The following is an 11,417-nucleotide window of genomic DNA, read 5'->3' on the forward strand; positions in this document are numbered from 1 at the left end:
CTAGGGGAAAGGGGGGAAAGGGAAGTGGCTAATAGAAAGGAGGACAGATTAAGAGAGGTGGTGGTCAGAAGAAAAGCACTAGTGAGGAGTGAAAGGGAGAAAGGAAAGAGAAAATCATAGATGGGGAGAATAGGATGTAGAGAAAGCCAGAGTTAGAAACCATAACCTTGAATGTTAATGGGATGAACTCTCCCATAAAAGAGAAGCAGATAGCAGAGTGGATTAAAAACCATAATCCTACAATCAGTTGTTTACAAGAAGCACATTTGAACCAGAGAGATGCACACAGAGTGAAGGTAAAAGACTGGAGCACAATATGACAAGCTTCGGCTAAAGTAAAAAAAAAAGTAGGGGTAGCAATACTGATCTCAGCCAAAGCCAAAACAAATTTATATCTTATAAAAAGAGTTAAGGAAGGAAACTACATTATGCTAAAAGGCACCATAGACAAAGAAGTAACATCAATACTAATGCACCAAGTGGTATAGCATCCAAATTCTTACAGGAGAAGTTGAGTGAGTTACAGGAAAAAATAGGCAGCAAAACTATACTAGTGGGGGACCCCAGCCTCCCCTTCTCAGAACTAGATAAATGTAACCACAAAACAAACAAGAAAGAAGTTAAGAAGGTGAATGGAATTTTAGAGAAGTTAAATTTGGTAGACCTCTGGAGAAAACTGAATGGGGATAGAAAGGAATATACCTTTTTTCAGCAGTAAATGGCACCAACACAAAAACTGACCATGTACTAGGATATAAAAACCTGACAATCTGATCCAAAAAAGGCAGAAACATTAAATGTATCCCTTTCAGATCACAATGCAATTAAAAATTACATGTAATAAAGGGCCATGGAAAGAAATACTAAAAACTAATTGGAAACTAAATAATCTAATCCTAAAGAATGAGTGGATCAGTGTTTTACATGACTACACATACATAACATATGGAATTGCTTGCCTTTTCAATGGGACAGTGGAGTGGGAAGGGAGAAGGAGAAAGAATTTGAAACTGAAAGTACAAAAAACTGGTAAAAAAATTGTTTTTTTATGTAACTATGGAAAAATTAAATACTAAATACAAAAAAGAAGAATGAGTGGACCAAACGACAAATCATAGAAACAACCAATAACCCCATCCAAGAAAATGACAATAGTGAGAAAACATACCAAAACTTATGGGACACAGCCAAGGCAATTCTTAGGGAAAATGTTATATCTCTAAATACTTACATGAATAAAATAGAGTAAGAGGAGATCAGTGAATTGGGCACACAACTAAAAAAGCCAGAAAAAAAAAAACAAATTAAAAATCCCCAATTAAATACCAAATTAGAAATTCTGAAAATCAAAGGTGAGATTAATAAAATTGAAATTATGAAAACTATTGAACTAATAAATAAAACTAAGAGCTGGTTTTATGAAAAAACAATAAAATTGATAAACCTTTGGTTAATTTTATTTAAAAGAAGAAAACCAGATTACCAGTATTAAAAATGAAAAGGGTGAATTCACCACTAATGAAGAGGAAATTAAAACACTAATTAGAAGCCATTTTGCCCAACTGTATGCCAAAGAATTTGATAGTCTTAATGAAATGGATGAATATTTACAAAAACATAAATTGCCCAGATTAACAGAAAAGGAAATAAAATACTTAACCCCATTTCAAAAGCACAAATTGAACAAGCCATCAATGAACTCCCTAAGAAAAAATTTCCAAGGCTAGATGGATTTCCAAGTGAATTCTACCAAACATTTGAAGAACAATTAATTTCCATTCTATATAAACTATTTGGAAAAATAGGTGAAGAAGGAATCCTACCAAATTGTTTTTATGATACAAATATGGTGCTGACACCTGAACTGCGAAGAACCAAAACAAATAAAGAAAATTAGAGGCCAATCTCCTTAATAAATATAGATGAAAAAATTTTAAATAAAATATTAGCAAAGAGATTACAGCAACTTATCATGAGGATAATACACTCTGACCACGTGGAATTTATACCCAGAATGCAGGGCTCGTTCAATATTAGGAAAGCTATCTGCATAATTGATCATTTCAGTAACAAAATAAACAAATCATATGATCATGTAGATGCAGAAAAAGCTTTTTACAACAGTGTCCATTCCTATTAAAAACACTAGAGAGCAAAAGAATAGTTCTTCTTAAAATGATAGGTAGCATCTATCTAAAACTATCAGCAAGTGTTATATGTAATGGGGATAAGGTAGAAGCAGTTCCAATAGGATCAGGGTTGAAACGAGGATGACTATAATCACCACTGCTATTCAATATTGTTCTAGAAATGTTACCTTTAGCAATAAAAGAAGAAAAAGAAATTGAAGGAATTAGAATAGACAATGAAGAAACAAAGCTGTTACTCCTTGCAGATGATATGATGATACACTTAGAGAATCAAATAATAAACTACTTGAAATAATTAACAACTCTAGCAAAATTGTTGGATAGAAAATAAACCCATATAAATCATCAGCATTTCTGTTTATTTTTAAATTTAAATTTATTTATTTAACTTTTAACATTCATTTTCACAAAATTTTGGGTTCCAAATTTTCTCCCCGTTTCTCCCCTCCCCCCACCCCAAAACACCAAGCATTCTAATTGCCCCTATCACCAATCTGCCCTCTCTTCTAACATCCCTCCCTTCCCTTATCCTCATCTTCTCTTTTGTCCTGTAGGGCCAGATAACTTTCTTTACCCCATTACCTGTATTTCTTATTTCCTAGTAGCAAGAACAGTACTCAACAGTTGTTCCTAACACTTTGAGTTCCAACTTCTCTTCATCCCTCCCTCCCCACCCATTCCCTTTGAGAAGGCAAGCAGTTCAATATAGGCCATGTCTGTGTAGTTTTGCAAATGACTTCCACAATAGTCGTGTTGTGTAAGACTAACTATATTTTCCTCCATCCTATCCTGCCCCCCATTGCTTCTATTCTCTCTTTTGATCCTGTCCCTCCCCAAGAGTGTTGACTTCAAATTGCTCCCTCCTCCCATTGCCCTCCCTTCCATCATCCCCCCCACCCTGCTTATCTCCTTATCCCCCACTTTCCTGTATTGTAAAATAGGTTTTCATACCAAAATGAATGTGCATTTTATTCCTTCCTTTAGTGGAATGTGATGAGAGTAAACTTCATGTTTTTCTCTCACCTCCCCTCTTTTTCCCTCCACTAAAAAGTCTTTTGCTTGGCTCTTTTATGAGAGATAATATGCCCCATTCCATTTCTCCCTTTCTCCTCCCAATATATTTCTCTCTCACCACTTAATTTCATTTTTTTTTTAAGATACGATCCCATCCTATTCAATTCACTTTGTGCTGTCTCTCTTTGTGTGTGTGTGTGTGTGTGTGTGTGTGTGTATGTATGTGTGTGTGTGTGTAATCCCACCAACTACCCAGATACTGAAAAGTTTCAAGAGTTACAAATATTGTCTTTCCATGCAGAAATGTAAACAGTTCAATTTTAGTAAGTCCCTTATGACTTCTCTTTGCTATTTACCTTTTCATGCTTCTCTTCATCCTTGTGTTTGAAAGTCAAATTTTTTTTTCAGCTCTGGTCTTTTCATCAAGAATGCTTGACAGTCCTCTATTTCACTGAAAGACCATTTTTTCCCCTGAAGTATTATACTCAGTTTTGCTGGGTAGGTGATTCTTGGTTTTAGTCCTAGTTCCTTTGACTTCTGGAATATCAAATTCTATGCCCTTCAATCCCTTAATGTAGAAGCTGCTAGATCTTGTGTTATCCTGATTGTATTTCCACAATACTTGAATTTCTTCTTTCTAGCTCCTTGCAATATTTTCTCCTTGACCTGGGAACTCTGGAATTTGGCCACAATGTTCTTAGGAGTTTCTCTTTTTGGATCTCTTTCAGGAGGTGATGTGTGGATTCCTTGAATGCTTATTTTGCCCTCTGGTTCTAGAATCTCAGGGGAGTTTTCCTTGATAATTTCATGAAAGATGATATCTAGGCTCTTTTTCTGATCATGGTTTTCAGGTAGTCCCACAACTCTCCTGGATCTATTTTGCAGGTCAGTTGTTTTTCCAATGAGATATTTCACATTATCTTCCATTTTTTCATTCTTTTGGTTTTGTTTTGTGATTTCTTGGTTTCTCATAAAGTCATTAGCTTCCATCTGTTCCATTCTAATTTTGAAAGAACTATTTTCTTCAGTGAGCTTTTGAACCTCCTTTTCCATTTGGCTAATTCTGCTTTTGAAAGCATTCTTCTCCTCATTGACTTTTTGGACCTCTTTTGCCAATTGAGTTAGCCTACTTTTCAAGGTGTTATTTTCTTCAGCATTTTTTTGGGTCTCCTTTAGCGAGGTGTTGACCTGCTTTCCATGCTTTTCTTGCATCTCTCTCATTTCTCTTCCCAGTTTTTCCTCCACCTCTCTAACTTGATTTTCAAAATCCTTTTTGAGCTCTTCCATGGCCTGAGTCCATTGAGTATTTATTTTGGATGTTTGGGATACAGAAGCCTTGATTTCTATATCTTTCTCTGATGGTAAGCATTGTTCTTCCTCATCAGAAAGGATGCGAGGAGATATCTGTTCACCAAGAAAGAAACCTTCTATGGTCTTATTTTTTTTCCCTTTTCTGGGCATTTTCCCAACCAGTGACTTGACTTCTGAGTTTCCTCTCCACACCCACTCGCCTCCAGTTCTGCCCAGCTGGTGCTTGGGGTCTGAGATTCAAATGCAGCTTCCCAGCCTCAGGGCTTTGGGAGGGGGCAGGGCTGCTATTCAGGGTGAGATTAAGTTTAGGTGCTCAGGTAGGGGCAGGGCGGCCACACGGAACTCAGTTCCCTCAGGGGGTTTATGTGGAGACCTTCAACAATGAATCCGGGCTCCTGCCTGCTTGGGGAGCCCTGGTCTGCTCCTGCCTCTGCTGCTGCCTCCCGAGGGGGCCTGAGTTATGGAGACACCCCACTCCCCTCTCAGCAAACCTCGGCTGTAGGTGGAGGGACTTGCTCGGCTGCTGGAGATTCTGTCCCTGAAGCCTGCTTGGATCTGCTCCCCTCAGCACTGTGCAGCCAAGGCAGGGCTGGGCTCCGCTCTGGGTCTGGGGCATGACGGACCTTCTGTGTCAGGTTTTTAGGGCTCTCTGGAACAGAAATCTCATCCTCTGCTTTGTTCTGTGGCTTCTGCTGCTCCAGAATTTTTTGGGAGTTCTTCTTTACAGGTATTTTATGGGCTGTGGGGTAGGAGGTAGCATATGTGTATCTTTCTACTCTGCCATCTTCTGAAAAATCTCAGCATTTCTGTTTATTACTAACAAAGCCCAACAGCAAGAGATAGGAAGAGAAATTTCACTTAAAGCAACTGTAGGCAATATAAAATATTTGAGAGTCCACCTGCCAAGAAAAACCCACATATAAACACAATTACAAAACACTTTTCACACAAATAAAGTCAGATCTAAATAACTGGAAAAACATCAATTGCCTATGAATAGTATGAGCTAATATAATAAAATGACAATTCTATCTAAATTAATTTACTTATTTAGTGTTGTACCAATCAAACTAAAAAAAAAAAAAAGATTGTAGAGAGCTAGAAAAAATAATAACAAAATTCATCTGAAAGGAAAAAAAGGTCCAGACTATCAAGGGAATTAATGAAAAAAAATTCAAGGGAAGGTGACCAAGCCATACCAGATCTAAAATTGTATCAGCAGTCATCCAAACTACTTGATGCTGGCTAAGAAACAGAGTGATGGATTAGTAGAATAGGTTAGGTACACAAGACATAGTAGTCAATGACTATGGTAATCTACTTTTTAATAAATCTAAAGACTCCAGCTTCTGGGTAAGAACTCACTATCTGACAAAAATTGTTGGCAAAACTGGAAAATAGTAGGGCAGAAATTAGCCTGGACCAACATCTTATACATCTAAAGTCATGATTTAGACATAAAGGCTGATACTATAAATAGATTAAGAGAGCAAGGAATAGTTTACCTGTTACACCTATGGAGAATGGAAGAATTTTTGACCAAACAAGAGACAGAGAACATTATGAAATACAAAATAGATAATTTTTATTACATTAAATTAAAACAGTTTTGCACAAAGCCAATGCAACCAAGATTAGAGGGAAAGCAGAAAGTTGGGAAACATTTTTTACAGTCAGAGTCTTTGATAAAGGCCTCATTTCCAAAATATATAGAAAATTGAGTCAAATGTGTATGAATACAAGTCATTCCTCAATTGATAAATGGTCAAAGGATATGAACAGCTAGTTTTCAGATGAAGAAATTAAAGCTATCTATAGTCATATGAAAAAATGCTCCCAACCACTATTGATTAAAGAAATGCAAATTAAAACAACTCTAAGGTACCATATCACACAAATCAGACTAATTAACATGACAAAAAAGGAAAATGATAAATTTTGGAGATGTGGGAAAATTAGAACACTAATGCATTGTTGGTGGAGTTGTGAATTAATCCAATCATTCTGGATTGGAGAGCAATTTGTAACTATGTTCAAAGGTTGATAAAACTGTGAATACCCTTTGATCCAGCAATACAATTCCACTTCTAGGTCTGTATCCCAAAGAGATCATAAAAATGGGAAAAGGACCCACATGTACAAAAATATTTATGGAGGCTCTTTTTGTGGTGGTCAAGAATAGGAAATTGAGAAGATGTCCATCAATTGGGGAATGGTTGAACAAGTTGTGGTATATGAATGTAATGGAATATTATTGTTTCATAAGAAAGGATAAGTAGGTGAACTTCAGAAAAATCTGAAAAGACTTACATGAATTGATGCTGAGTGAAGTGAGCAGAAACAGGAAAACATTGTACACAGTAACAGCAATATTGTGTGATGACCAGCTTTGATAGACTTAGCTCTTCTCAGCAATGCAATGATCTAAGACAATTCCAAAAGACTCATGATGGAAAATGCTATCCACATCCAGAGAAAGAACTTTGAAGTCTGAATGCAGATTGAAGTATATTATGTTCCCTTTTTTAGTTTGTTTTTGTTTTTCTTTCTCATGGTTTTTCCCTTTGGTTCTAATTCTTTACAACATGACTAATGTGGAAATTTGTTTAATATGATTGTACATGTATGGCTATATCAAATTTCACACCATCTTTAGGAGGAGGGAAGGAAGGGAGAGGGGGAAATTTAAAACTCGAAATCTTATAAAAGTGAATGTTGAAAATTAAAAATAAATAAATAGAAAAATAAACTGTGAGCTCATTACTCTAAGGACATTTTGGTCTAAAAGAGAGACACTAACTTGTTAAAAACTTTAGAGTGAGTAGTTTCAGTTCAGTGAAGAGGTCAGAAGCTAGATTGTAGAGAGGTAAGAAGAGAGTAAGAGGAAAGGAAGTAGAGTTACCCATTGTAGACGGGTCTTCTCAAGAAGTTTAGCCACAAAAGGGAGACGAAATAAGGGGCTGGAATGATAGCTAGTGGAAATGGATAGTCAGATTTTTTGAGGATGGAGGAGACATGGGCATGTGGGCAGTAGGGAAGCAGCCAATAGACAAGGAAAAATTGAAGTCAAGTGATAGTGGGGATGATAGAGGGGGCAATCTGAGGGAGAAAATGAGATGAAATGATATTGGAAGGACTGAACTTGCTTCTGAAGCCCTCTCCCTAGAGACTAGAGATCAAAAGCATTAGACAAACTATAGATACACCAATATACAGTGGTGTCACCTCCCTCTTTCCCTATCATGTTGGATGTTTTGTTATAGATGTTACAGAGCCTGGGGGAGCAATAAAAGCAATTATAGATGCTGACCCTGAGGATTGTGACTTAACAGGAACGCCCTGTGTGGGTCACTCTGATGCACTTTCCCCCCTGGAAATTGCCCAATGTAGTTTCTTTTTAGGGGCCTATGAGTCTGTTTTTCAGGACAGTGGGAGAAATCACCCTTCTTCAGGCAATGTCTATCTTTCAGACAGTTTCTCGTTTAAAAAAAAAAAACTGATCAGGCTTAAACAGTCTTCATTATTAGAAATTGGGAGGAGGGCCTATATTTAAAAATACTTCATGTATGGAAATCTAGATGGACTGAGCCAACAGAGTTGGTAGGATGTAGAAAGGAAAGGTGAGCACTTGAAAAGGCAGGAGAGAGTAAGGACTGGGTCTATAGGGAAGAACTAAAGGCCTAGGTAAGCCCAGAGGATGAATATGGAAAATCTACTTGCAACTATGTTTTCAGTGTGGTAGCCTTGGACATCTAGCCCCCATTCAATGAGATCAGGGAGGTAGGTCCATTGCCTCCTCCATGATTCCATCACAGCATCAAATAGTTTATAATCCTCTCAGATGAAATAGCACTACTCTCCTCCTTTATCTTTCTTATACCTTTAAATAAATAGATAGTACTACCTGAAACCCCTCTATTATCAATCAGTCCTTACACTGATTCAGGAAGATAGGTTCAAGTCTTCTGACTTTGAAATGCAAAGTCAACAAGAAGAAATAATTTTTGAAAGGTGTAAAACTTAAATCACTTATATAAATGTTAGCTATTATTTCCTTTTATGTATATCAGGAATGGGAAAGTCTTTAGATGTTTAGAGAGTATACTACCTGCCTTATTGATAACACAGAAGGAGAAAACTGACCACATAGATCTGTTAATAGCACAGAATGTAGCAGGTCTAACATTGGAAGAAGAATAGTAAGGAAAATGACCAATAATTCACCATAGACAACATCTAGAGACATAGCAATGAAATCTATGGCCCCAGATTGCTATGGCTGGATGAACCAAATATGGGTAGTAAAACAGATGAACTAGAAATCTTGATGAAAAGAAAACAATTCACCCTATGACTGTGAGTTGGTGAAGTGGTACTTATGATCAAAATATGACTAAAGGGGTATTATTAACTTATTCAGATGGGATAGAATAGGTAAAAGACATGTAGCATTGTATAAAATGAAGGGGTTGGATTAGCTGACCTCTGAGGTCCCTTCTGCTTCTAGATCTAGTATATCCTAGGGTGAAGAAATCCATGTGGATCATAGATGAGCAGCTTGCCTTTAATTGATAATTTTTCAAAATATTTATTTTATATCAAGGAGTTTTAAGTGGTAGATAACAAAAGTATCCCTCATTAATACAGTCTGAAGGAAGCTCAAGAAACAAAAGGTTATAAATGAGTTGATGTCATATATATAGATATATTAATTTAAATGAGACCAAAAGGAAAGCAAATGACTCCCATCTGAGTCATCATAGGTTAGCGAATGTAAAGTAAATAGATTTGCAGTAAGATTATTCAGATGGATTTGAATCTCTCTGACCTCAAGAAAGTCGGTTACTCTCTGACCTCACTTTCCTTCTTTATAAAATGAAGGGACAGGTCCAGATGACCCTTAATTTCTGGTCCAACTCTAAAATCATCATCTCCTCCTCACTCTATTCATCTTCTTACTCCACAGTGAATCTGAAGACCATCATTCTGTCCATCTCACTAACAGGATGGACAACAAGCTGTCTCTGATCGCCAAAGTGCATCAATCAGTGGCCATGTTCATGGCATCAGAGTTAATGCAGCTATTTATAGCTGCCCTGGCTGCTGTTTTTCCATTGGTCCTATTGCAGTTGTGAGTACTCCAGGATACTTTCATTGCCCTATGAAGAATGTATGCTTCTAAATCCTTCTGAAAAGATGCAGGTAATTCTGTTTTATTCCATCCTTTTATGTACCCTTTTAAATGGGATAAATTAAAAAAACCTCAGAAAACTTGTATGAACTTACATATTGTAGAGTGTGTAGAGCCTGAAAAAATAATCTAGCTGATGTCTGCAATATTGTAAAGAAAAACTACAGTGAAAGACTTAAGAATTCTGATTCAGGGACCCACTACTACTTCAGAAAACTGATGATGAAGCATACTATCACCTATCTCCTGTCAAAACAATGATGAATTCAGGGTACATATGAGACATTTTTTTCAGACATAGCCAATGCGTGGATTTAAAAAAATTTTTTTTTTAAAATTTTTGTTTAACTTTGCTTATTTATTATTTTTGATGGTGGAGAAGGGAGGCTAATGACAATGATATAAAGAAATGAAAGTAAAGATTGTTATTGACATATATTATACATATATATGTATATATATATTTTAAAAATTCACAGAAGGCCCTTTCCTCTGGTCTTTCCACTAAGATGACATCCCATAAAGAAGGTACCAGCTCTGGTTCCACCAGTTCAACTTCTACAATCTGTGTGGTCTCTGGCAAAGGAAAAGGCAAAGGCAGCTTGGGAGATTCAGCCATGAAACAAGTGCAGATTGACATACTGGTTGATTTGAAAATACTAAACATTATCAAGAAGAAGGATAGGGGAATGTACTTGAAATCACCAATTGTTTTCCCATTCCCCAACACACAGAGGATGATGCTGATTTTGATAAAGTCCAATATCAGATGGAGATGATGCACAGTCTTTGTCATGTGAATATCAGTCATCTTAATATTGCTTGGTATCAGTCTACATACTGTGGTTCTTTAGTCACCTGTGCTCTCCTGGATTCCCAATTCAGTTTTCAACATGCAACTGAAGAATCTATAGTTCTCATTTATGATTCCATAAAAACTGCTTAAGGGTCTCTATCATTTAAGGCATACAGGTTGACTTCTAAGCTGATGCAAGTTTGTAAAGAGAGATTTTTCTCCTGAAACATTGAAAAAGGCAAATATCACCTTTGAGCATGTTTGAAGACGTGCAGATTACAATTAAAAATTCACATCTGACCAACATACTAATATGGGAACTAGAAAAGAAATCAGCTATGGCAGTTAAACATGAATCATTCAGCAATAATCATCTGGGGAAGAGCCTGCAACTGTTGATGGACAGAGTAGATGAAAGGAGCCAGGATATTATTAAAGATAACACCTATGTGAGAAAGTAAGTAACAGTAAGCAACAGTAATAGAAACATCAGTATCGGCAACGTGAACAGCATCAGAGCAGAGGAGAATCTCTTCCCCTTGAAAAGGACATGTCCAAACTCTTCAGACTTCCTCAGCCACCTGCCAAGGTAGATTCAGTCCAGGCCACATTAACACTGCCTGCCAGAACATCAAAGAGTTCACTACATACAACTTGGGCAAACTCTTTATGGCTCAGGCTCTCCAAGAATATACCAACTAAGAAAGAGGAAACCCATGGCTTCTGGTTTGACAGGTTGTTCTCAGATAAGGTACTGACACATATTCTGAGATTACCTGCAGACAGATCTTCAAGAAATAGAATTTTCTTAAGGAAAATGACAGTACTCATTTGATATTGTTGACTCACTTTGGCAGTAAAATTGTTCTTGTAAAAAAAAAGAAAATTGTTTTTGATATTAAATTTTTTTTAAATTCACAGAAGAAAACAGAATTAAGTTTAGCATACAGATGAC

General features: G+C 36.7%; 1 pseudogene; it reads left to right on the forward strand.

The window, feature by feature from the left end:
* The first annotated feature begins 10,175 nt into the window (after positions 1 to 10,175).
* On the forward strand, positions 10,176 to 11,164 carry LOC140511275 (eukaryotic translation initiation factor 3 subunit H pseudogene; annotated as a pseudogene).
* The last annotated feature ends 253 nt before the right edge of the window (positions 11,165 to 11,417 follow it).

The sequence above is a fragment of the Notamacropus eugenii genome, chromosome 6 (assembly GCF_028372415.1).
Source record: "Notamacropus eugenii isolate mMacEug1 chromosome 6, mMacEug1.pri_v2, whole genome shotgun sequence".
NCBI lineage: Eukaryota > Metazoa > Chordata > Mammalia > Diprotodontia > Macropodidae > Notamacropus > Notamacropus eugenii.